The sequence below is a fragment of the Lissotriton helveticus genome, chromosome 7 (genome assembly GCF_964261635.1).
Source record: "Lissotriton helveticus chromosome 7, aLisHel1.1, whole genome shotgun sequence".
NCBI lineage: Eukaryota > Metazoa > Chordata > Amphibia > Caudata > Salamandridae > Lissotriton > Lissotriton helveticus.
This window is the reverse complement of record NC_136068.1, coordinates 1,669,341,007-1,669,368,427: the sequence shown is the minus strand read 5'-3', so window position 1 is coordinate 1,669,368,427 and position 27,421 is coordinate 1,669,341,007. Positions and strand designations below refer to the sequence as shown.

General features: G+C 45.3%; 1 protein-coding gene across 2 annotated transcripts in view; it reads left to right on the top strand.

The window, feature by feature from the left end:
- LOC144767607 (putative methyltransferase DDB_G0268948) overlaps window positions 1-27,421 on the top strand; it is a 652,594-nt gene that overhangs the window by 261,015 nt on the left and 364,158 nt on the right. The window lies entirely within an intron of this gene.

Below are 27,421 nucleotides of genomic sequence, written 5' to 3'. Positions count from 1 at the left end.
ATGTTTTTTTTATGACACATGGCAGTTATACCAAAACTTGAGGACCATCCTAACATAACCTATATCTTCACACAAAATGTATGGAACAGGCAAATCCATCTCTGAGTTCAAATAGTGTACGAGAGGAGTGGGTTTCAAAAAATGTTTGTTATAAAATGGGTACATATAACAGAAATTATACCATTGTAAGAAAATAATTGAAATTCATGAATATGAAATTATTGAGCTTTTTTGGTTAATTCCGATTTTATCAATATTTGATGCAATTGTAGATGGTTGGAACTTAGTTTAGTATTATAAGTGATTCACAGAAGTAAAAACAACAGTAACTGGAAGGTAATATCCTGCAGTAGAAATTATATGTTTCACATTTAGCGCGGCCCCCCACCCTTTAAAAAAAAGGGGAATGCCCAAGTCCCCTCCCATATATATATATATTTTTTTTTAATTGAAACCGGCAACTCGTCAGAGGCCCCACCCCCACCCTGCACAATTCTCCTCCGGGCACGCTGTGGGTTGGGAAATAAAGTCGCAAGGAATTACTCTCCAACAATATTAAATCCACCGAAGACTGCATGGTAATTATATGTAAATTTGCCACCATGAGTGGTCCTTTCAAGAAAATAATAAAACAACATTGGCTTATCCTGACATTGGAGCCCGATTTCAAACTAGTGTTTGCAGAAAATCCAATTTTCGCTTACCAGAGGGGGAAGAATTTAGAAGAGATTTTTGACAGCCCAAAAAGAGAACAACCATTATCCCAAACCGAAAAGTCATAAATGCAACAACTGACATCCAAGGTTCTACCATAACACATCCCAGAAAGGGCACTAAGATCGTTTTGAAAGTTTTAGCCTCTTGCGATACCATGACCGAGATTTACTTATTGAAGTGCCCTTGTGGCAAAGTATATGTCGGTAAGACCGAGAGAAAAGTCAAAATCAGGATTAACAAACACAATAGTAATATCAGAATGAGGAACATGAAATCTGTTGTAACCTGTCATCTCATTAAACAAAATCACAATGTCAGCCAATTGAAATTATTGGTTATAGAAGTTGAAGAAGCAGAAAACTAACGCACGACGCATGAGTGAGTACTAAAACAATTGAGGCATGCCAAAGAATTTTTAGGAGCATCTTTGATTCTCGAGTTTTGGGCACTTAACACGTGTCCAATTTGATTCATGATTTATCCACTGCATGCTGATAGACAGCACTGGCATGTTTTGCAACTCAGCACTTAGCATATTTTCAAGACTTGTATTGTTCATACAATTTTGGAATTTACAAGGTTGTGAACATGTGCATGGCCAGAATCATAGAACCCAGGGTTATGGTTTTGTTTTGTTCTTCAGCACATTTCGGAATTGATTTGCAATTCGTTTAATTTATCATACATGATATCTATCCAGGCATGGTTCTGGCTCCTTTGATTTTGCATGGAACATATTGACAGCCTTGTTTCACAGATGTATGTGACTAACTGGCACCACTTGAATATCATCACATTGTGATATGTTGTTATCATAGATCTCTAAACATAGGATGGTTTCCTCATCACCCGTAATTTTCTTTATGTCACAGAATTGTCCCCTGAAGAAGGGATAGGCACCCGAAATGCATGAAGTATAATGAGGGCAATTACAACTGATAACTTTCTGTCAGCACTGATTGCTATGAATTGAATTTCAGGTGCATTTGATTTTGGAAAATGACATTACATTTCCAACCACAAACTTTGGATGATTTTTCTTTTATGAAGCATTTAAGGTGAAATACCCTCCATAGAGTTCAGATTGTCGCTAAGGGGACTCACCCTATTCAGGGCGCGCTACTGCATTTACATGTATTTAGTGTACAGGAGTAATGTAAAGTGGGATTATGTGTTATGGAAAGTAATTAGGTAGTATGGTAGTGTGTGTTGTAGAGTGGTAATCTCAGGTTTAGTCTTACTCGTTTCCATACAAGCTAAACTATGAACTCAATGAGACAAAAAAAAGAAGGGACCACTGTGGAGCACTTCTGGACCTAGTCAGCGGTATGAGCGGGCCACTGGAATTATGTGAGTGTTTGGCTGCACTGACTTTTGCACAATTATACCTTTTCTGCATTAGCCACATCATCTGCTGCTTAATCTGCAGAAAAAAAGACTTGTTTCTAGCTCAAACATTACCAAAAATGCAGCAACAAGTGTTACAATGTGATGGAAGTCCTTTGCAAACCTAGAATGGTCACCTGCTACTTATTGCTAAATGTGGGTGTTAAATTGGTTCTAATGGTGTGTAAGCCACTCTTGCTTCTTTCTGCTCCTCCCTTGCTTCTTTCTGCATTTCTGTTGCTTCTTTCTGCACCTTTCTTTCTCTGTAATTCTTTTGCCTCTTTCTGCAATTCTCTTCTACTTTTTGAACTGCTTCTGCCTCTTTCTGTACCTCACTTGCTTTTTTTTGTACCCCTGTTGCCTCTTTCTGCACATCATTTTCCTCTTCCTGCACCCCTCTTCCCTCTTTCTGGACCCCTCCTGCCTCTTTATGCACCTCTGTTCCTTGTTTCTGCACTTCTTTTGTTTCTTTCTGCACCCCTCTTCCCTCTTTCTGCATCTCTCTTGCCTCTTTCTCCAACCATCTACCCCCCTTTCTGCATCTCTGTTGCTTCTTTCTGCACTTCTCTTGTCTCTATCGCCACCCCTCTTCCCTCTTTCTGCACCTCTGTAGCTTCTTTTGGCAATCAATCAATCAATCAGTGACACTTATATAGCGCGCTACCTACCCGTAGGGTCTCAAGGCGCTGGGGGGGGGGGGGTGCCGCTACTGCTCGAACAGCCAGGTCTTCAGCTTCTTCCTGAAGGCGAGGTGGTCTTGGGTCAGGCGCAGGTCGGTCGGGAGGGAGTTCCAGGTCTTGGCGGCCAGGTAGGAGAAGGACCTTCCTCCCGTAGTCGCTCTTCGGATGCGGGGGACGGCGGCGAGGGCGTGGTTGGCTGATCGGAGGTGGCGGTTGGGCGCGTAGAAGTTGATTCGGCTGTTGAGGTAGCTCGGACCCTGGTCGTGTAGGGCTTTGTGTGCGTGGGTGAGGAGGCGGAAGGTGATTCTTTTGTTGACGGGGAGCCAGTGGAGGTCTCTCAGATGTCCGGTGATGTGGCTTGTTCGTGGGATGTCGAGGATGAGTCTGGCTGAGGCGTTCTGGATCCGCTGGAGTCTCTTCTGGAGCTTGGCGGTGGTCCCGGCGTAGAGGGCGTTGCTGTAGTCCAGTCGGCTGGTGACGAGGGCCTGGGTGACGGTCTTCCTGGTCTCGGTGGGGATCCACCAGAAGATCTTCCGTAGCATGCGTAGGATGTTGAAGCACGACGAGGAGACGGCGTTGACTTGTCTGGTCATGGAGAGGGAGGAGTCCAGGATGAAGCCCAGGTTGCGTGCGTGGTCTGTCGGTTTGGGTGCGGTGCCCAGGGCGGGAGGCCACCAGGAGTCGTCCCAGGCGGAGGGTGAAGCGCCCAGGATGAGGACCTCCGTCTTGTCAGAGTTCAGTTTCAGGCGGCTGGTCGTCATCCACTCGGCTACCTCTTTCATCCCTTCGTGCAGGTTGGCTCTGGCGGAGGCGGGGTCGTTGGTCAGGGAGAGGATCAGCTGGGTGTCGTCGGCGTAGGAGATTATGCTGAGGTTGTGTTTGCGTACGATGGCTGCGAGGGGGCTCATGTAGACGTTGAAGAGGGTGGGGCTCAGAGATGACCCTTGGGGGACGCCGCAGATGACTTCGGAGGCTTCTGACTTGTACGGTGGTAGGCGGACTCTCTGTGTTCTTCCGTCGAGGAAGGAGATGATCCATTCCAGCGCCTTGTCCTGGATTCCGACGTTGCTGAGGCGCTGTACTAGGGTGCGGTGGCAGACAGTGTCGAATGCCGCGGAGAGGTCTAGGAGGATGAGGGCCGCTGTTTCTCCATTGTCCATCAGGTCTCGGATGTCATCGGTGGCGGCGATGAGGGCGGTCTCGGTGCTGTGATTGGCTCGGAAGCCTGACTGTGAGGGGTCGAGGGATCCGTTCGTCTCGAGGAAGGCGGCCATCTGCTTGTTGACGGTCTTCTCGATGACTTTGGCTGGAAACGGGAGGAGCGAGATGGGGCGGTAGTTCTTGAGTTCAGTGGGGTCCGCTGTTGGTTTCTTGAGGAGAGCGCTGAGTTCGGCGTGTTTCCAGCTCTCAGGGAAGGTGGCGGTGTCGAAGGAGGTGTTGATGATGTCCCGCAGGTGGGGTGCGATGACAGCGTCGGCCTTGTTGAAGACGTGGTGAGGGCAGGGGTCGGTCGGTGATCCGGGGTGGATGGAGTTCATTGTGCGTATGGTGTCTTCGGTGCTGATCGGGGTCCAGGCGTGGAGGGTGGTGGTGGGGGGTGGTTGTTCGGTCATGGTGTGCGTTGGTTGGTTGTTGAAGCTGTTGTGTATGTCCGAGATCTTGTTGTGGAAGTATGAAGCGAGGGAGTTGCAGAGGTCTTGCGATGGGGTGATGTCGTTGTTTCCTGCGCTGGGGTTGGAGAGCTCTTTCACGATGTTGAAGAGCTCCTTGCAGTTGTGTGCGTTGTTGTCCAACCGGTCCTTGAATGCTGTTTTCTTGGCGGCGCGGATCAGCTGGTGGTGCTTCCGGGTGGCAAGCTTGAGGGAGGTCCTGTTGTCCGGTGTAGGTTCCCTTCTCCAGACTTTCTCGAGGGCTCGGCAGTTCTTCTTGGAGCTCTTGAGTTCGTCGGTGAACCACGGGGCTTTCTTGCTGCCGGGTCTGCTGGGCGGGGTCCTCAGCGGGGCGAGCTCGTCCGCGCAGTTGCTGATCCACTTCGTGAGGTTGTCGGCAGCCTGGCTGGGGTTCGCTGAGCTGGCAGGAGGGTGCTGGCTCAGGGAGGTGGCGAGCTGGTCTGCTGTGATCTTGTTCCAGCTTCTGCGGGCGGCCTGTTGCTGGTGGCGGTGGGTCGTCGTTCTCGTGAAGGTGAAGTGGACGCAGCTGTGGTCCGTCCATTGAAGCTCTGTGGCGTGGCTGAAGTCGATGTCTGGGCTGGAGGAGAAGACTGCGTCCAGTGTGTGTCCGGCGAGGTGGGTGGGGGTGGACACCAGTTGCTTGAGTCCAAGATTGGCGAGGTTGTCGAGCAGAGTGCTGGTGTTGCGGTCGTTGTTGTTCTCCAGATGGAAGTTGAGGTCGCCTAGGAGGATGTAGTCAGCGGAGGGGAGGGCATGCGGGCTGACGAAGTCGGCGATGTCCTCGCTGAATTGTGTGCGTGGTCCCGGGGGTCGGTAGATCAGGGTGCCTCTGAGGGTGGTGTTCGGGCTGGTGTGGATCTGGAAATGCAGGTGTTCGGCGGTGGTCAGGGTGTTGTCGGTGCTGGTCTTGAGACGGATGGTGTTCCTGTGGATGATGGCGATGCCTCCTCCCATCTGGTTGGCGTTGCGGTCCCTCCGGACGATCTTGTAGCCCTCTGGGATAGCGATGGCGATGTCGGGGGCTGAAGAGGCGTTCATCCAGGTCTCCGTGAGGAAGGCGACGTCAGGGGCTGTGGCGTCTAGGAGGTTCCAGAGTTCGATGGCGTGTCTGTGGACGGAGCGGGTGTTGAGCAGGATGCACTTGAGGTGGGTGCTGCTGGCGTTCGACTTGGTGGGTGCTGGTGCTAGGCAGGTCCGGATGCAGGTGAACTTGCAGGCGTGGCAGCTGAAGGGTCCGTGGGTGCGCCGTGGGGTGGCTTGATGGCATTCTGGGAGTCGGCCGGTGTTGAGTGCGATGAGGGTGGCGGCGGAGTACGTCAAGCGGGTCGGCCGGGGTCTTCGGCGGCCAGGGGTCCTGGCGCTGGTCGCGATCCGGTCTTGGACGGGCGCAGACGGGCTTACCTTTGGCGTGCCTTCGGCGCACAATCGGCGCGCCCGCTGCGCGTGACCGCTGCGCGTTCGCACGGTCGCCATTTAAGGCCAAGTGCGCGGGTGGGCGGAGCAGCTGGGAGGCGGGAGCGGGGAGGGAACAGAAGAGAAAAGGGGCGGGGCCAAAGGCGGTGGCGGGAAGCGGGAGCGGAGGGCGGCGATCAATCAGGAAGGAGACTGGGCACGGCACAGAGGCTACAATGAGATAAACAGGCACAAATTACGGGCAAAACAAAGAAAAACAGCTAAATACACGAACAGACGGCAAAAACAAACAAGCACAAATTACGGGCAAAACAAGGAAAAACAGCTAAATACACGAACAGACGGCAGAAACAAACAAGCACAAATTACGGGCAAAACAAGGAAAAACAGCTAAATACACGAACAGACGGCAGAAACAAACAAGCACAAATTATGGGCAAAACAACTGGAAAACCAGGGGGGAGCGACCACGGCGTCAGCGAGGCCGGCGGCGAGGCAGAAGGCAGGCAGAGGGAAACACACGCAGCAGCTGGTGGCCGTGCGGCGCGGGGGAGTCCCACAAGTGGGTCACACTCACCTGCGTCGCACGGTCGCCATTTAAGGCCAAGTGCGCGGGTGGGCGGAGCAGCTGGGAGGCGGGAGAGGGGAGGGAACAGAAGAGAAAAGGGGCGGGGCCAAAGGTGGTGGCGGGAAGCGGGAGCGGAGGGCGGCGATCAATCAGGAAGGAGACTGGGCACGGCACAGAGGCTACAATGAGATAAACAGGCACAAATTACGGGCAAAACAAAGAAAAACAGCTAAATACACGAACAGACGGCAAAAACAAACAAGCACAAATTACGGGCAAAACAAGGAAAAACAGCTAAATACACGAACAGACGGCAGAAACAAACAAGCACAAATTACGGGCAAAACAAGGAAAAACAGCTAAATACACGAACAGACGGCAGAAACAAACAAGCACAAATTATGGGCAAAACAACTGGAAAACCAGGGGGGAGCGACCACGGCGTCAGCGAGGCCGGCGGCGAGGCAGAAGGCAGGCAGAGGGAAACACACGCAGCAGCTGGTGGCCGTGCGGCGCGGGGGTGTCCCACAAGGGCACCCCTCGTACCTCTTTAGAATCCCTCTTCCCACACTCCTTTCCTCTTCTGCATCTCTGTTCCTTCTTTCTGCATTTCTTTTGATTCTTTTAGCACCTCTCACTTCTTTCTGCAGCCCTTTTGCCTCATTCTGCATCTATGTACCTTCTTTTTGCAAATCTTCGATTTCTTTCTGCAGCTCCCCTGCTTCTTTCTGCACCCCTTGCCTCTTTTCCCACCCATCTACCCTCTTTTTGTATCCCTGTTGCCTATTTCTGCACCTCTGTTCTTTCTTTCTGCATTTCTTTTCTTTCTTTTAGCACATCTCTTGCTTCTTTCTGCACCCCACATGCTTCTTTCTGTACTCCTCTTCCATCTTTTTGTACCCCTCTTCTGTCTTTTTGTACCCCTTTTGCCTCTTTATACACTCTTCTTGCTTCTTTCTGCACTCCTTTTGCTTCATTCCGCACTCCTTGTGCCTTTTTCACAGCCCTCTTCCCTCTTTGTGTACCCATCTTACTTCTTTCTGCATCTCTATTCTTTCTGCATTTTATTTGTTTCTTTATGCACCCCTTTTGCCTCTTTGTGCATCCCTCTTGACTCTTTCTGCAACTCTGTTCCTTCTTTCTGCACTTGTTTTGTTTCTTTCTGCAGGTCTCATGCTTCTTTCTGCACCCCTTTGCCTCTTTCTCCACCCCGCTTCCAACTTTCTGCACTCCTGTTGCTCCTTTCTGCACCTCTGTCCCTTCTTTCTGTACTTCTTTTGTTTCTTTCTGGCTTCTTTCTGCACCCCTCGTGGCTCTTTCTGCACCCCACTTACATCTTTTTGTACCCCTCTTGCCTCATTCTACACCTCTGTTGCTTCTTTCTGCACTCTTCTTGCTTCGTTCTACACCTCTCTTGATTCTTTCTGCACACTTTTATCTGTGCCCCATCCCTCTTTCTGCAGCCCTCTTGCCTCTTTCTGCACCCCTTTTCCCTCTTTCTGCATCTTTCTTGGCTCTCTCTGCACCTCTGTTCCTTCTTTCTGCACATCTTGTATTTCTTTCTACAGGCCTTTTGCTTCTTTCTACACCCCCTTGCCTCTTTCACCACCCCTCTTCCTTCTTTCTGCACCCCTGTTGCCCCTTTTTGTAGCCCTGTTGCCTTTTCCCGTACCTCTGTTCCTTCTTTCTGCACTTCTTTGGTTTCTTTATGCACCTGTCTTGCTTCTTTCTGCACCTCTCTTGCACATTTCTGCACTCATCTTGCCTCTTTCTGCACTCCTCTTACCTGTTTCTGTACCTCTCTTGCCTCTGTCTGCACCCCTGTTCCTTCTTTCTGCACCCCTCTTGCCTTTTTCTGTACCCTTCTTCCATCTTTGTGCACCACTCTTACCTCTTTCAGTATCTCTGTTGCTTCTTTCTGCACTTCTCCTCCTACTTTCTGCACCCATCGTACCTCTTACTGTAACCTTCATCCCTTTTCCTGCCCATTTCTTGGTTCTTTCTGCACTACTCTTGCCTCTTTCTGCACATCTCTTGCCTCCTTCTGTACCTCTGTTGTTTCTTACTGCACTGATTTTGCTTCTTTCTGCACTCTCTCTTACAAATGTCTACATGCCTCTTGCCTCTTTCTGCACACCTCTTACCTCCTTCTGCACCTTTGTTGGTTCTTTCTGCTTTGCTCTTGCTTCTTTCTGCACCTCTATTGTCTGTTCTTGTAACTCTCTTTCTGTACTTATCTTGCCTCCTTCTTTATCTCTCTTGTTTCTTACTGCACTGCTCTTGCTTCTTTCTGTACCTCTCTTGTAAATTTCTGCACCCCTCTTGCTTCCTTCTGTACCTCTGTTGGTTCTTTCTGCACTGCTCTAGCACCTTTCTGTACCTCTTTTGGCTCTTTCTGCAACTTTCTTGCCTCAATCTGCACTTCTCGTGCCTCCTTCTGCACCTCTGTTGCTTCTTTTTTGCATTTCTCTTCCACTTTCTGCACCCCTCTTGCCTCTTTCAGCACCTCTGTTGCTTCTTTCTGCACCCTTCTTCCCACTTGATATACCTCTCTTCCCTCTTCCTACACCTCTCTAGCCTCTTTCTGTACCCCTGTTCCCTCTTACTGCTCATCTCTTGCTTGTTTCTGCAACTGTCTTGCCTCTTTCTACGGTTCTTTTGTCTCTTTCAACACCTCTGTTTCTTCTTGCTGTACTTCTCTTGCCTCTTTCTGCACCTCTCTTGGGTATTTCTGCACTGCTCTTGTTTCTTTCTGCACCTGTCTTGCAAATTTCTGCACCCCAATTGCCTCTTTCTGCACCCATCTTCCTTCTTTCTATACCTCTCTTGCTTCGGTCTGCACCCCTCTTGCCTCTTTCTGCACCTCTGTTCCTTATTTCTGCACTTCTCTTGCTTCTTTCTGCACCTCTCTTGCCTCTTTTAGCACCCCTCTTCTCTCTTTCTGAACCCCTGTTCCCTCTTAGTGTACCTCCTTTACCTGTTTCTACAACTCTATTGCCTCTTTCTGCTCTTTTATTGTCTCTACCTGCACCTCTGTTGCTTCCTTCTGTACTGCTCTTGCCTCTTTCCGCACCCCTGTTGCCTCTTCTGCACCTCTGTTGAATCTTTCTGCACTGCTCTTGCTCCTTCTGTACCTCTGTTGTTTCTTTCTGCACTTCTCCTGCTTCTTTCTATACCTCTCTTGCTACTTTCTGCACCCCTTGTGCCTCTTTCTGCACCCTTTTTCCCTTTTCCTATAGGTCTCTTGGTTCTTTCTGCTTTTCTCGTGCCTCTTTCTGTACCCCTTTTGCTTCTTCTTACTGCACCTCTGTTCCAAATTTCTGCATCCCACTTGGGTTTTCCTGCACCCCTCTTCCGTCTTTCTGCACCTCTCTTGTCTCAGTCTGCCCACCTGTTTCCTCTTTCTGCACCCCTTTTGCCCGTTTGTGCAACTCTCGTGGCTATTTCTGCAGTTCTCTTGCCTCCTTCTGCACCTCACTTGCCTCTTTTGGCACCTCTGTTGACTCTTTTGCACTGTTCTTTCTGAACCTCTCTTGCACATTTCTAGACTCCTCTTGACTCTATCTTTACCCCTCTTACCTGTTTCTGAACCTCTCTTGCCTCTGTCTGTACCCCTGTTCTTTCTTTCTGCGCCACTCATGCCTTTTTCTGTACCCCTCTTCACTCTTTGTGCATCTCTCGTGCCTCTTTCTATACCTCTCTTCCTTCTTTCTGCACCACTCATGCCTCTTTCTGTACCTCTGTTGCTTCTTTCTTCACTTGTCTTGCCTCTTTCTGCACCCTTCGTGCCTCATGTAGCACCTCTGTTGCTTCTTTCGGCACTTCTCCTCCTACTTTCTGCACCCATCGTACCTCTTTCTGTAACCTTCTTCCCTGTTCCTGCACATTTCTTGGTTCTTTCTGCACTACACTTGCCTAATTCTGCACATCTCTTGCCGCCTTCTGTACCTCTGTTGTGTCTTACTGCACTGCTTTTGCTTCTTTCTGCACTCTCTCTTGCAAATTTCTACATCCCTCTTGCCTCTTTCTGCACACATCTTGCCTCCTTCTGCACCTCTGTTGGTTCTTTCTGCTTTGCTCTTGCTTTTTTTCTGCCCCTCTATTGTCTGTTCCTGTAACTCTCTTGCCTCTTTCTTTACTTCTCTTGCCTCCTTCTTTACTTCTGTTGTTTCTTACTGCACTGCTCTTGCTTCTTTCTGTTGCTCTCTTGCAAATTTCTGTACCCCTCTTGCCTCCTTCTGCACCTCTGTTGGTTCTTTCTGCACTGTTCTTGTACCTTTCTGCACCTCTTTTGCCTCTTTCTGCAACTCTCTTGCCCCATTCTGCACATCTAGTGCCTCCTTCAGCACCTCTGTTGTTTCTTTTTTGCATTTATCTTCCTCTTTCTGCTCCCCTCATGCCTCTTTCAGCACCTCTGTTGCTGCTTTCTGTACTTCTCTTGCCTCTTTCTTCACCCCTCTTGCCTCTTTCCCCACCTCTCTTTGTTGTTTCTGTACTGCTCTTGTTTCTTTCTGAACCTGTCTTGCAAAATTCTGTACCCCTCTTGCCTCTTTCTATACCTCTCTTGCTTCTGTCTGTACCCCTCTTGCCTCTTTCTGCACCTCTGTTCCTTATTTCTGCACTTCTCTTGCTTCTTTCAGCACCCCTCTTATCTCTTTCTGGACCCCTGGTCCCTTATTGTTTATCTCTTTTGCCTGTTTCTGCAACTCTCTTGCCTCTTTCTGCACCCCTGTTGCCTCTTTCTGCACCTCTGTTTGGATCTTTCTGCACTGCTCTTGCTTCTTTCTGTACCTCTGTTGTTTCTTTCTGCACTTATTCTGCTTCTTTCTATACTTCTCTTGCTTCTTTCTGCACCCTTTTCCCCTTTTCCTGCAGGTCTCTTGGTTCTTTCTGCTCTTCTTGTGTCTCTTTCTATACCCCTTTTGCTTCTTTATGCACTATTGTTGAATCTTTCTGCACTTCTCCTGCTTCTTTCCTTACCTCTATTACCTCTTTCTGCACCACTCTAGCCTCTTTCTGCATCTCTTTTGCTTGTTTCTGCTCTTTCTTTGACTCTTTCCGTACCCCTGTTGCCTCCTTCTGCACCTCTGTGGGTTCTTACTGCACTACTCTTGCTTCTTTCTGCACCCCACATGCACATTTCTGCACCCCTCTTGCCTCTTTCTGTACCCCTTTTCTGGTTTTCTGTAGCCGTGTTCCCTATTTTCTGCACCTCTTCTGCCTGTTTCTGCAACACTGTTGCTTTATTCCGAACTTCTCTTGCTTCTTTCTGCACCCCTCTTCCCTCTTTCTGCACCTCTCTTGCTTCTTTCTGCACCTCTCTGGCCACTTTCTATACTCTTCTTCCCTCTTTCTGTACTTCATTGCCTCTTTCTGCACCTCTCTTGCCTCTTTCAGCACACACAGGGCTACTTTTAAACTGACCTCAGGCTCAGCAGTGCACACATGCAGGTACAGAAAAGGGCTGCTGGCCTCTTAATTGCCATGCCCCATTATATGCTAGGGAAGTGGAGGTGGTTTTAACCCCCCTACCCTATTATGTACTAGGGCCTTACAGGGGAGGTGATGCCAATCAAAGGGGTACCACAACCGATAATGTACCCTAGTGTATGTAGGTGTTTAGGCCTGATTAGGCAGAGCCCAGGGTCAGTCACCACCAGTACCAGTCAACAGAAAGTTGACAGGTACCCAAGATTAGTTTGCAATAAGGCCTCTTTCTGTACCTCTGTTGGCTCTTTCTGCATATCTCTTGCTTCTTTCTGCACCTTTCTTCCTCTTTCTGGACTTCAGTTAACTCTTTCTGCATTTCTCTTTCTTCTTTATGTGCCTTTCTTCCTTTTTCTGCACATGTCCTACCTCTGTAGTCATAGTTAGAAATTAACAGTTTAAAAACCTTAGAAATTCACTGAAAAAGCAATAGAGTTAAGGGAAGTTATAGTTAGAAATTAGCATTTAAAAAACCTTTGAAATTCACTGAAAAAAACATAGGTTTCAGAGACATTATAGTTAGATATTAGCTTTTAAAGAACCTTAGAAATTCACTGAAAAAAACACAGGTTTCAGTGATGTTATAGTTAGTTGGACATTTCACTTGTACAAAAGCAGAGAAATGTGGCCATTTTAGTCAGTGAGCTAGCTATAACTCCTGCCCCCGTAATGCACTGCTGATGACGTCACATATTACATCATTCATGACATGGTCAGTGACATCACTGATGACATCACTGATGACATCATCCATGTGTTAATCTGATGCACCTCCTGACACCTTAATATAACCTTTGATACACCTACTCTAAAATACAGATTACCATTTTCGAAACCATAGACACACCAATCCCATTTACTACAAACCCACTCACTGATTCCTAGTTCTATACCTGAATCCACTCATTCACGCATACAGTCACTCATACATGCAGTCAATCATCAATACAGCACTATCAAATACACTCATATACTCATACAGACACTCACACACTGCCACTCATGAATAGAGTTATTCACACACCTAGTCAGTCATGCAAACAATTAATCATACTCCCATTTACTCAACAATACAGTTATACACACACCACCTTACTTATTCATAAAGATACTAACACATACCTACTCTCTTATACAATCACTGATACAAGCACACACATATCCATACAGCCACTCTCACGATCACTCACTCTTACATATAGTCATGTATATATTCCAACACTCACTTATACTTCCTTTCACATATGTAGATAATCACACATGTACCACTGAGACATCCATTCACTCACCAACACACAAATACACACACTCACCCACCCACCCATACATCCCTTCACAGATGCACTCTTGAACTCATACACCCAGTGAATCACCCACTCACAAATATATGTCACACACACCTACCCACCCACCCACACAGACACTCCGGCACCCATACAGATACTCAGACAACCAATCAATAACCCATATAGACACTCATGTGGCTACTCACCAACCCATGCAGCCACTTACACACCAACTGACATATTGATGCAGACATTCACATTTTAGTCACTAACCCATGCATTCAGTAAGGCATGTTTAATCACTCACTTATACAGTCAGTACAGTCAGTCATGCACCTACTAAATCATCCATTCAGACACTTATACACCCACTCATTCTTCAATACACCTTGGCGTATATGTATATATATATATATATATATATCCGAACAACAAACAACCCAAAGGAGAGCGCTCTTTCCACAGCGGGTGCCGGGTGCGGAGGACGCGCTACTCCTCTTAATATTTTTCACCAAGGTTCCTCGAACAAGGAAAACACTGCACTCCGACAGGATATATGATTTCAAAGATTTATTCTGTACAGATAGCCACTGCTGACCACCACATATATATATATGTATATATATATATATATTCACTGAAAAAACCATAGGTTAGACACTCGTTATAGTTAGGAATTAGCATTTAAAAAACCTTTGAAATTCACTGAAAAAAACATAGGTTTCACACCAGTTATAGTTAGCTGAACATTTTACTCATACAAAACCATTGAAATTCCCATGTTATAGTTAGTTGGACTCACTATAACTCGCGCGCCCGCAATCAACTGCTGATGTCACATATTACATCATTCATGACATGGTCAGTGACATCACTGATGACATCACTGATGACATCTCAAATGACATCACTGATGACATCTCAAATGACATCACTGATGACATCACTGATGACATCATTGATGTGATAATACGATGCACCTCCTCACACTCTAATCTAACCTTTGATACACACAGTGTTAAATACAGACTACCATTCCAGAAACAATTGAGACACAGCTGTAGACTTGTCAGACCGTCCTATGGAAATTAACATGGGGAAAACACGTTTTGGGACCCCTCTTTTTTCTCAGCCCCCACTTCACTAATCCCCCCGAAACTTTCAGGGAAGGAGCGGAGCGCAGCGAGACCATTTTAAGGAAATATACAGGCAGATCCCTCAATCGGCGCCAGAGTTATTCCCAATAGAATGTTGCGGATTTCCTATGGAAAACAATCCTAACTATAACTACCTACTGGCGACCGCCAGTAGGTAATATATATATATATATATATATATATATATATTACCTACTGGCGGTCGCCAGTAGGTATATATAGTTAGGATTTTTTCTCTATGGGTTTTTTGAAAATTCTATGTCTAATAACTTTGGCGTTTGTGGACGGAATTGGCTGAAATTTTCAGGAAAATGGCACATTTTGTTTCTGAGCAGCCCTTGAAAATTTGGGGGGGGTTCGTCAAGGGGGGGCCGAGAAAAAAGGGGGGTCCCAAAACGTGTTTTTAACATTGAGTTTTCCATAGGGCGGTTGGCCTCACTTTTAGCCCGAACGGCTGAATGGATTTGCACGAAACTTGGCAAAATTGTAGGGACTGGTAGCCCGATGTGCCTTTTGTAGGTCTCAATATATGTGCTCCAGTGGATTTTGAGAAATTAACGTTTAAAAAAAGATATATATCTGTAACAGCGGACCGGGCAGCGTCCTAGGACGCGTACTTTTCGCGCAACGGAGCTTTGTGAAGCGAAGCTGATTGGTTCTCCGGCGTCTGTCAACATTCCAAACAGTCCGTAGCGGCCGCCATCTTGTCTCTCGGTAGGATCGAGAGACAAGAGGAGGCCAAAGCGAAGGGGCAAATGACCATAAGGGGGAATAGTAGATCCTCGCTGACCCCCTAGGTTTGATGTGGAGGTTTTAAAAGGGCCCCGCGGGGCAAAAAAAAATAATAATAATAATAATCGAACACCTGAATGGATTTGCACGAAACTTGGCAAAATATTAGGGACTGGTAGCCCGATGTGCCTTTGCTAGGTCTCAATATATGTGCTCCAGTGGATTTTGAGAAATTAACGTTCAAAAAAAGATATATATCTGTAACAGCGCTCCGCTTCGCGTACTTTTCGCGTTACGGAGCTTTGCGAAGCTGATTGGTTCTCCGGCGTCTGTCAACATTCCAAACAGTCCGTAGCGGCCGCCATCTTGTCTCTCGGTAGGATTGAGAGACAAGAGGAGGCCAAAGCGAAGGGGGAAATGACCATAAGGGGTCATAGTAGATCCTTCCTGACCTCTTAGGTTTGATGTACCATTTTGCCAAGTTTGGTGTAATTCCGTTCAGCCATTCAGGCTGTAGACGTATGTAAATGTCCTATGGAAAATTGCATGGGGAAAACACATTTGAAAGTGTTGAAATTTAGAACCAATTAAAATGTTACTTTGGTTTTGTATTTGTGTGTGATGAAAGTTAATTGGTTATGTATATATGTCAAATGAGAGGAAACCACAGCCATTTTGTGATACTACTGTCTGAGGTACATTTGTGAGGAATTTTTGGTGGTGAATTTCTGGTGTTTGATTTACACAGTACTAACACTTCTGCTACTTTTAAAAAGGTGAGTTGTTAATTTGTAAGGGGAACTATGTTGTACACTTGAAGATAATTTGAAAAATGTTTTCTGTTATTTATTTGCAGTCCTTCTGTTATACTAAATAGTTGATGAAGTTAGTTTTATATTATGTATTACTAAAAACGATAAATGAAAGTGATTATTTTTTTCTGCAATTTACAGCAAGCAATTTCAAAATAAAATGGCTCACAATGAAGAGACCGTGGCAATTTCTTTTGAATTGTCCACTACATTGATTGAAATTGAGAGCACCAATAATGAAATATTGTCACAAGGAGGACATGACTTGTATGATTCCATTAGATTGATTGAAATGGACAGCACCAAGAATGAAATATTGTCACAAGGAGATGACTTGAATGATTCCACTACATTGATTGAAATTGAGAGCACCAATAATGAAATATTGTCACAAGGAGGAGATGGCTTGTATGATTCCATTAGATTGATTGAAATGGACAGGACCAATAATGAAATATTGTCACAAGGAGGAGATGACTTGAATGATTCCACTACATTGATTGAAATTGAGAGCACCAATAATGAAATATTGTCACGAGGAGATGACTTGAATGATTCCACTACATTGATTGAAATGGACAGCACCAATAATGAAATATTGTCAGAAGGAGGAGATGACTTGAATGATTTTTTTGATCAATCTCTTGATGGCGAATTTATCGAGTGTTTGGAGACCATAGAGTTACAAGAATCATCATTGCAGACTTTTAATGAGGAGATTCCAGATGAGATGATTGAAGAGGAAATTACTGATGAGGACATGTTACTAGTTGTTTCAAATTTAGAAAATTTTGAAGAATAAATTTATATTTAGAAATCAAAAATTGTTTGAGACATTATTTATTTTTATTTTTAATTTATGAGGTTGTAGCGAAGTGATTGTAGTATAAAATGAGACTTATAGTATAGAGTGCAACATTTTTATGTTACATGGTAAGTTTACTCATATTTACTTCCCTTCTGCCACTATATTATCTCCAATGTGTATTTGACATGTCTTCTTCATCTCCGGCCTCCTTTCTCTCACTGTGTGTCTCCGATGCATCTTATCGCTGGTATTTTGTGTAATTACAGAAGAGAGTAAAATAAAATAGTTCGGAACGTGAAAAGGGGGCAAAGTAGAGTACTCCTCACCCCCTAGGCCTTTTTAGGCGGTCCCAAAAGGATCAGTTTCTGCTTTCCTGAGAGATTATGGTATGAGTTCCATATACCACAATAACTTGCATTACAACATGCAAGATATCTATCTCCTATTACCAACTTTTGGAGATATTCGCGCTAAGCGCGAATATCTCCAAAAAGTAACACCTGCCCTGAGCAGTTCTTAGCCATGTTATCCAATGGGAGGTGGATAACATGGCTAAGAGTATTAGCTCGGTAATGCATGAATATCGCTGAGTTTTTAGCGATATTCATGCATTGCGGCCGTTTATTATCGCATTTGCGATAAACCTTGATAATAGTAAGGTTTATCTTCGATAATTTCTGACGATGCTTAGTGGTAAAAAATTGGTTGGTAAGCATCGTTAGCGATAAATATCGCTTAACTTTGGTAATATGCCCCAACGTCTGTTAACGTTCGATTCGAAGGAAATGAGGAAGTGTTGAAAAACATTGTCTGCGCCATCTTGCCTTTTTTGAAATGCCACACTTTTGTCGTGCACGGCAGCCATTTTAGATGTCTTGACCAGACCCACTCTCTGCACGCTGTCGATTCGTAGCATGGCTCCTCACCCTCGCAAGCATCTTCCCCAGGCACTGGTCACCCCCGCTCTCTGTCTTATGCATGGGCAATAAACCTCCCCCCATCTGCGCTGCTCTTCCCTGAGAATCACACTGTGCCCGCCCGACACCTCCCTTTCGCCCTATTCACTACCGCACCCTGTGACACTCCTCTTCCTCTGTGTCCGATTGTCCAGGCTATCAGCTAGCCCTGCAGATGTAGTTTATGGCCCCAGCTGTAAAGAATCACCCCTCTTCAAAGGAGTTATAGTAGATCAAGGCCCACACCCGATGAGATCCGTCACACCACACGTGTTCCTACTATCTGAAAACTATCCTGTATTGTGATTGGGGAGGGGACCGAGCCTGAAGCGGAAGATTCCAGGAATGACTCTTTGTACATCAAAGTTTTTACAATTATGTGTCACATAAAAAATATATAGCACTCCAACAAAGTAGTAGGAATATAAAACTTTAATAACATATAAATATATACAACAAAACAAAAACAGTAATAGATTTATTGAAATTGACAGCACCAATAATGAAATATTCTTGTCAGTAGCGGTCTGTTGTGCGAATAGTTCCAAGGCAGCAGAACGCGCTGAAATCTGGATGTCACGAAGGTGATGTCTAGCAAGTTGCCGCCCAGCAAATAACGGCGTGGGGCGCCGCGGGGGTGAGTGAGTCCAGTAGGCACCACAGCTATTCTTACCGGCATTGCAGAATTACTGCTGGGGACAATGCCTGTGCTGGAGCAGGGTCACAGCAGAAACAAAAAGGATTCTGTTGAAGATGTTGTTGGTTTTCAATTTGAAAACAGTTCTGGTGTCAACTGCTATGCTAATGTAGTGGTTAATGTTTTGTTTTCTCTAGAAAATGTAAAAGAGGGGGAGGCAGTCCAAAGTTCCGTTAAAAGGGCAAAGGAAAGGATCGGTGGTTTGAACTATCAGTCAAAAAGGGGAGGGGGTGCAACAATTTTTCCTACCGGGTCACACTGTGCTTTCACCGGAAGTGAGGTCTGCAGGATTCTAGTAATTCAAAGTGAGGCTGGCGCCGACGTCCCGCGGATACAGTTTCGTCACTCCACGGGTGATCATGGCAGTCATTCCCCATCGGGCGTGGGAGACTCCCGCGGCTCCTCTAGAATCTTCAAGGTCGTGGAGGACTACGGTGGTGGAGTCAACCAGTGACCGGGCCATTTCTTTATGCTGGGCCCGCTCTTGCCAGGTCGACCGCCATTTTGAGAGTTCGGTAGCTACTGGCGATCGCGGGGTCAAATGAACGGACGGGCTCCACCCTGCCGGGCGAGACGTTGCAGCATGGCCACAGTGGAAGAACTCTTTTCCGGGCGCCTGGACGGCTGAGGGTGCAGCTGGGAAGCCTACACTGGGGAGGCGGGAGAGGCCTGTTCGCACCGTCTCTCCCTCCCAGTGCACCCCACGGCGTCTCGCTTGAGATTTGTTATGGCCGGACCAGGCGATGAGGACGAGGGGGGGGTCGGAGGCATGTGCAAGACATCCCCCCCCAGTGTTGTCGCAGCCATTATAAAAGAAAGAAGTGTCCCGTCCGTCTTCGGGCCGGGCTTCCGGTGGATGTCGGCCGGACGCCCCTGGCTCTGGCCCCATGAACGGGTTTCTTGGTTTATCGGCTGCAGCCGGATTCCGTCGGCCTCGGCCCCCCGACCGTTGGTGGCCGGACCGGAAGAGCATGTGGCGGGACTACCTGCAACTCTCAAGGGCCACCGCGGCCGGACTGGGAGAGAGAGGGGAGGGTCGAGGAGACATTCCCCCCCCCCTGCAACTGTTCAGCGTTGTAAAGGCAATCCCCTGGCCGGGTCCCGTTGGTCTCGGCCTCTCCTCCGGCTACACCCTACGTTAGGATCTCCTGGCCGAGGCGTGGCAGCAGGACCTGCCTTATATGGGCTGCTCCCGGCTGGGCGTAGCCGGAACCCTGCCCCACCTTGGAAGTTTCCAGAGTGGGGGCGGATGTTCTACTGACTTGCATTTTCCCTAGTCTATCGATTTTTTTGGCGTGGCAGGCGGTGGGACAGCGAGGGGTGATTTGGTTTCTCTTACTGTTTTTCTGGTCTCTCACCACTGGCATATTTTAACGTTTTCTTGTTTCTAGGACATTAATAGGTTTTATCATTACGTTATGTTATCGTTTCTTTGTTCGTTGTTTAATAAAAGTTCATGTTCATCAGTGGCCTACTGATTTTCGTTTTCCTATTCTTTTCTTTCCAGGTTGTTTCATGCTAAAGTTTCTGTTAACAGGATACAGTGATCACTTCGTTATTATTGCATATGTCCTTTTCACTAGGGGTGCTCTCTGGTCGGGCCAGATGACGTATGTCTAGTAAATGGTCCGGGTGAAACAGGTGCATCAATCAGTGGGGATAGGCATGATAGATTACAACGGGGGAGAAAGGTCCGCATTACGTACCCTTTCACTACTTGCAAAGATTTTCCTACGTTTATTTGCAAACAGGGAATACCTCCAAAAAGAACTAATTCCCAAACAGTCAATGTTCGGACAATCAATCAATCAATGAGGAATGAAATAGGTACGACGTGTTAAAGGCTTGCGTTACCTACCCTTCACTATCTGCAAAGGGAGAGAGAATATTCCTATTCTTCCTCGTTTGCAGGTAGAGAAGATCCTTAAGAGAATTAACATCGAACAATTCAATGCTCGATTGAAACAATCAACAAGGGGTACTGTGAACACAAATGAACGCCGCTTATGTACATACGCATTGCTATTTTCAACAGGTTGTTCCTAATGTTTCTATTTTAGCGAGGTCAAAAAGAGATCCCATTAGTGGCCTACTGATTTTGCTCGATTCCTTTTGTTTTTTTACACGATTTTTCGCTATCTGCAAAGACTAAACAGAGTATTGCGACTCTGTGCTTGTTTGTAAATAGAGAATGAACCAAAGAGAACAATCAATCAAATGGAGAGAGAAGCAGGCACGACGGATTACAAAGGGGGAAAGGGCTGCGTTAACTACCCTTCACTATCTGCAAAGAGAGAGTACTCCTAATAGAAATGAGGGGTGGGGGGCAGCAATCAAAGCAGATCAGTGTGCATAAACACGAAAAAAAAAATTCTTACCACGTACTTGACATTCGACAGCTTATGATATTTGCTATTAAAAAACCATTGAAATTCACTGAAAAAACCATAGGTTATAGACCATATATAGTTAGGAATTAGCATTTACAAAACCTTGAAAATTCACTGAAAAAACCATAGGTTATAGACCATATATAGTTAGGAATTAGCATTTAAAAAACCTTATTTTACTCACACAAAACCATTGAAATTCCATATATAGTTAGTTGCACTAACTATATATTGCGCACCCGCAATCCACTGCTGATGATGTCACATATTACATCATTCATGACATGGTCAGTGACATCACTGATGACATCACTGATGACATCTCAAATGACATCACTGATGACATCTCATTTGACATCAATGACCACATCACTGATGATATCATTCATGTGACAATACAATGCATCTCCTCACATTTTAATATAACCTCTGTTTCACCCAGTGTTAAAAACAGAGTATAATTTTTGAAACCATTGACACACCAATACTAGTTACTACATACGTACTCACTGATTCCTACGTCTACACACACATTCACTCATTCACCCATACAATCATTCATACATACAATCACTCATGTTTACAACACAATCATATGCACTCATACACCTATACAGACACTCACACTCTGCCACTCATCCATGGAGTTACTCACACACCTAGTCAGTCCTGTAAAGAATCAATCACACTTCCATTTTCTACTCTATACAGTTAAACATAGAGCACCTTACGTTTTCAACCATATACTAACACATACTTACTCTCTTATACAATCATTGATACAAGTACACATTGATCTGTACAGAGTCACACACCTCCCATCCAGCCACACACACACTCAGTCTCCCATGCAAATACTTGGGCAATCAATCAATAACCCATATAGTTACTCATATAGCTACTGATCAACACATGCAGCAGTTTACAGAACAACAGACATAATGATGCACAAATTAAGACAGTTTAGTCACTAACCCATGCACTCAGTGAGACACATTTAATCACTCACTCATACATTCAGTCATGCACCTACTAAATCCTTCGTCCAGACACTTATACATCCACTCATTCTTCAATATGTAAGACATATTTTAACTTTACAGAAACATAGTCACTGGATGTTGTCATCAGTGATGTCACTGACCATGTCATGAATGATGTAATATGTGACATCATCAGCAGTGGATTGCGGGTGCGCAATATATAGTTAGTGCAACTAACTATATATGGAATTTCAATGGTTTTGTGTGAGTAAAATAAGGTTTTTTAAATGCTAATTCCTAACTATATATGGTCTATAACCTATGGTTTTTTCAGTGAATATATATATATATATATATATATTTTTTTTTAACATTTACAATTTATAGAAATACACTGTCAAAGGATGATGTCTTCAGTGATGTCATTTGAGATGTCATTAGTGATGTCACTGACCATGTCATGAATGATGTAATATGTGACGTCATCCACAGTGCATTGCCGGGCACGAGTTATAGTTAGCTCAACTAACTAAGAGTGAAATGTCCAATTAACAATAAAGTCACTGAAACCTGTGGTTTTCTCAGTGAATATTTATATGTATATGGTGTTTATACCCCAGAGCTTGTGGATTTGATATTGAATGTTAGCATCAAGTCCAGGATATGGCTTCCAGACTATGTTGTTCAAGAGGCAATTTGGCAGAAACCAAGAACGCTTACATTTTCTATGCTTCACAAAGCTAGTTTGAAGTCAGGTTAGTAGATTGAACTTTGAATTGCAGATGTAAATCTTTGTCAAGGATTTCTTCCAAGATGATTGGCTCATGAGTGGGCATAAGTTTGTTGAAATAGTTGTTCAGATTAATCAGGCACTCTGCACCAATGTACTCAAATGATGTATACGTTTTGTTAGGTATTGCTCAGCAGGTAATTTCTGTTGAATAGATTAGTGCTCCTTCTCCTTTTTCAGTGGCTCTGTTTTTCTGTAGTAGTTTAACATCAGGCATGAAGAGAAGTGGGGTTAACTAGATAATTCCTGAAGTGAGAGTTAGCTGATGCCATCAGGTAAACATACACATAAGAAAGTGTTGACTTTATTTGAGATTTTTGGACAACCAGATGAGATACCTGTCCTAACAGATCAATTGACTCACGAAACAGTCATAAACCCAGCAGAAAACACAACTCTTACAAATTCACACGATAGAAAGTTACAAACATTTAATACTTTACTAAGATAGTACATCAAATTAGACTGGGCAAAGGAACCGAGTGATCTGCATACAGATCTATGCAAACTGATTGCCAAATTAGATATAATTTAGAAACAGAGTGAAGTAGTCATTGAAACAGAAGCTAAATATCAACAATTAGAAGAAAAATAAGGTAGCAGAACAGCTAACTGCATTAGAATCAACGGCCAGTGAAAAACTCAGATTATTATCATTTTCATGGCTAATCTTCTACACAATGATTGAATACAAATATATCTGGACAGAGTTCATTCAATAGAGCAACAATGAGTTCAAGAAGCTCAGGTCCTTGAAAGGGAAAGCCACCTAGTGGAAACAGCACATTAATGTTGAAAATACTTGCCAACTGCATTGTTTACATATTTACAAGTGTTATTTTGTTTTTAAATGTTGGGGAATCGTTAAAAGGATTACTGACCTACACTACAACAACACACACTCTCACCTCACACACCAGGGTAAAGAGACAGAATTGTGGACAGCATTAGACAAAAGAAATCTGTCACTATTCGGGAGACCTGTATATAATGACCCGTTCAGAAAAGATTGGAAATGCTTAAAGTGATTTCATTGATTGTTAAGGAATTAAAATCCACTAACAAAAGAGCAGAAGTATGGAGTTAGTTCCTTTATTAAATACATCTATTAAATATATCTATCAAAGAAACTCACCTAAAAGCAGAAGAGGCACAATTTCAGCACAATCAAAAACCAATAGCTTATTACTCTGCAAAACAGACATAATATTGCCTGGCTCATAAGCAGATCTCTGTTTTTGTCTTGAGTGACATTAGAAGGGACAAGATAATAATGGTGAAAGGCCAACTAGCGGTGAATAAATTAACAAATAGGAAAAGTCTAAACACTTCATGTTGGCCAGGATCATTTTCTATGCCTTTTCATGGTTCTATAACTGAATTTGCTAAATGAGATATTATCCTTTTTGGACATCTTAATGCAGTACAGGACCCTAAAAAATGTAGAACAAGCATGGGGATGCAAAACTCATGAGTCTTCTCCAAAAACATATAATATGTGAAATGGGCCTACATGATGCCTGACGTTAGCAGAATAAGAATCAATTTAGACTACATGTGCTTCTTGAACGTTAATAGAATATACTGGAGAATCAATTAAATATGGATAGGTAGTGCTTTCATTGCAATAAGCATGCAGTCAAAGATTAGTCCAGTGCTCACATAAGACCTAGGACCCCATTAGTATGTTGGGCGGATTGCCACCACCCGCATGGCGGTGGCGATCTGCCCGACATGTTCCCCCACCCGCATGTAAATTTTCCCCACCACATTATGGTGGGGGGACTCCGGCGGACGGAAAGACCATTCACAGGTTATCCGCCCGGTCAAAGAGTCGACCGGGCAGAAAAGCTGTTAATAGGGTGGCGGTCTCTGGTAGACACCGCCATCCATATTAGCATACATGCGGGGACATGCCTTTCCGTAGCGGCAACGTCGCCACGGAAAGGCATGCAGTTCTCAGCATTGGGGGCCCTTAGCAGAATCCCAGGGATTCTGGGGGGTGGGGGTGCATCCTGTGGCGCCTGTCACGTTGTACAGTCAAATGCACAACTTGCATTTCTGGCATTGCGGCTTTCAGCACCGCCCGCTGCAATGTCAGAAATGTGGGATGCGCCCACCAGTGTGGCAGGCGCATCCTAATGGGATGTGTGGGACCGCCCCACCCATACCGGGCGGTCCCTTTTCCCGGGGGTATGGCGGGCAGACAAAGTCCGCCCGCAATACTAATGAACCCCCTTGTTTCTGTGGTGAGTGAAATCATTTGGCAAAGCAGGCTCCGAAACATGAATGAGTGGATATTGTTCTCGTCCAAACTACGGGATCCTGTCCTGAAAGGTGAATTCCACACATAAATTTAAGAATATTTCAGTAATAATGTCATTCAGGACTATGGGATGCCTTTAAACAATGCTTCCAGACATTTGCATTGGATTAAATTCTGCCATCAAAAATACACTCCCACATATGTAGGTGGGCCAATCATATCAGACAGGATACACATGGTCATAGTTTTGGTCTGTTCGAAGAGTTTTAGACAGCATTCACTGAGGACAAAAGCACTGGAAGCAGAGAATGGCCTAGACCCAAGGTCACAGCAGACACAGATGACAATTCCCTGGTGACAACCTAGGGCCAGATGTACTAGTGTTTTTTGCTGGCGCAATTGGGTTTTAGACCCGTTTGAGACCGCAAAAAATGTGGGGCCCATGTACTAATCCTACTAATCCTATTTTGCGAGTCGCAAATCAATTTGTTACTAGCAAAATAGGATTAACGACTCGCTATTAGGAAGGGGCGTTCCAAGGGCGTTCCTTCCTAATAGTTATGTTATGTTATGTTATGTTAATATATATTTATTAAGCGCTCGTACGCCCAGGGGCTTCATGGCGCTATAGAAGGGAACACAACACAACAGTTAAAAATGAGAGCAGTAATGGTCTCAGCAATAGGCCTGCGAAAATAACCAAGTTTTAAGGGAGTGTCTAAAATTAAGAAGGTTGTCGCTCAATTTCAACTGCAAGGGAAGAGAGTTCCAGAAGGTGGCCGCCAGATGGTCAAAACAGCAACCACCTAAGCGCTTCCTTTTATAGGAGGGAACAGTCAGTAGAGATTTTTGAGCGGAACGTAGGTTGCGGGAGGGAGCATATCTGAAAAACAGATCTTTTATAAATTTAGGGCCAGCGTCTTGTAGGGATTTAAAAAGGATGCAACCTGTTTTAAATGCCACACGCTGCGCAACAGGAAGCCAGTGTAAGTGCTGCAACCCAGGTCTAATGGAGTGTCTGTTTGAGAGTCCCAGAATCAGTCTAGCAGCTTGATTCTGGACCCTCTGAAGACGTTTTAACTCTCCAATTTGAAGCCCCAAATAGAGACTATTGGAGAAATGCAACCGGGACAGGACCAAAGCAATTATGACTTGAATAAGGGCAGCCTGTGAGAGAAAGCAGGCAATTTTTCTTATCTTTTTTAACTGAAAAAAACTAGAAGACACCACCGCGCCTACTTGTCTTTTCAAAGAAAGATCTTCGCTAATTAGTACACCCAAACTTTTAACTGAGGACGATCTAACCGGTGGGGCCCCCATGCTAGATGGCCAAAAGCATGGGCTCCAACTTAACACACTCTGTCCAGGCAAGACCAGTTCGGTCTTGCCTGGATTAAGTTTCAGATGGTTACAACTCATCCAAACCTGAATGTGTGCCATGGTGTTTTGGAATTCCTCCACCGAGTCCCTAGTGTTCAAAGGAAAGATGAGTTGTAGGTCATCCGTGTAGTTAAAGATGGTAACTTTCGCCTTTCTTAGGGAGTACAATAGCGGGCGGAGATACAAATTAAAAAGTAGAGGTGACAAAGATGAGCCCTGAGGTACTCCACAAGTGGTGGGAGTAGTGGGAGCAGTAAAAGGGCCCAGCCTTACGGATTGGGTGCGGCCCGTGATGAATGAGCGGATCCAGCTCAATGCAGGTCCCCTAAGGCCAGCCTGTTCGACACGGTTGACCAAGATGGTATAGTCAACCGTGTCGAACGCTGCCGAAAGGTCCAGTAAGACCAGGGCCTGATGAGTCCCGTTATCCGCATTCCGCCTCAGGGTATTTTGTACCGCCAGGATGACTGCTTCGGTCGAATGGCAAGAACGGAAGCCAGCCTGATTAAATTCAAGATAATCTATTTCCTCAATAAATTTGGACATGTTAGCACAAACATGTGCCTCCAATAGTTTCGAACAGTACGGCAGCAATGAAATGGGCCTGTAATTTAACGGGTCAAGGGAGTCAGCTCCTACTTTCTTAATAAGGGGAATAAGTAAAGCCTTTTTAAGATTATCAGGGACTTTACCCTGTAAGAGAGAACTATTTAACAGAGGTAGTATACCTTCAGGAATGGCAGTGCCGACCTCTCTCAGGATGTGCGGGGGACAGATATCGTCTGGTGAACCCGATTTGACCCGAACAAACAGTTTAGAAAGGGTGTCACCATCAATAGCAGGAAAAGATTCCATCGTCTCACAGTTATAATACGTGTCATCCAACAGACGTGACTCCTGAAGCTATGTATGACCGTTTTGCGACTGCAGTTGAGGTCGCAAAACAGTTGCAGTTTGCCACTCATCACAGAAGCGTGGTACACCACTCGCTAAGGGACCCCTTCCCCTTTGTGAATGGCAGTATTTTTTAAGGACAGGCAGTGGTCCCACAGACCACTGAATGCGCTTAAATAATTAAAGTGGAAAGGTTTCTTTTTACTTTTTAAATGCACCCCATTTTCCTTTAAAGAAAACAGGCTGCATTTTTTTTAACTGCTTTATTTAATAGCAGTCCCAGCCATGGTGGTCTGCTGAGCCCAGAAGGCCACCATCCCTGGGAGTGCCAGCCTTTCTTAATGGGGTC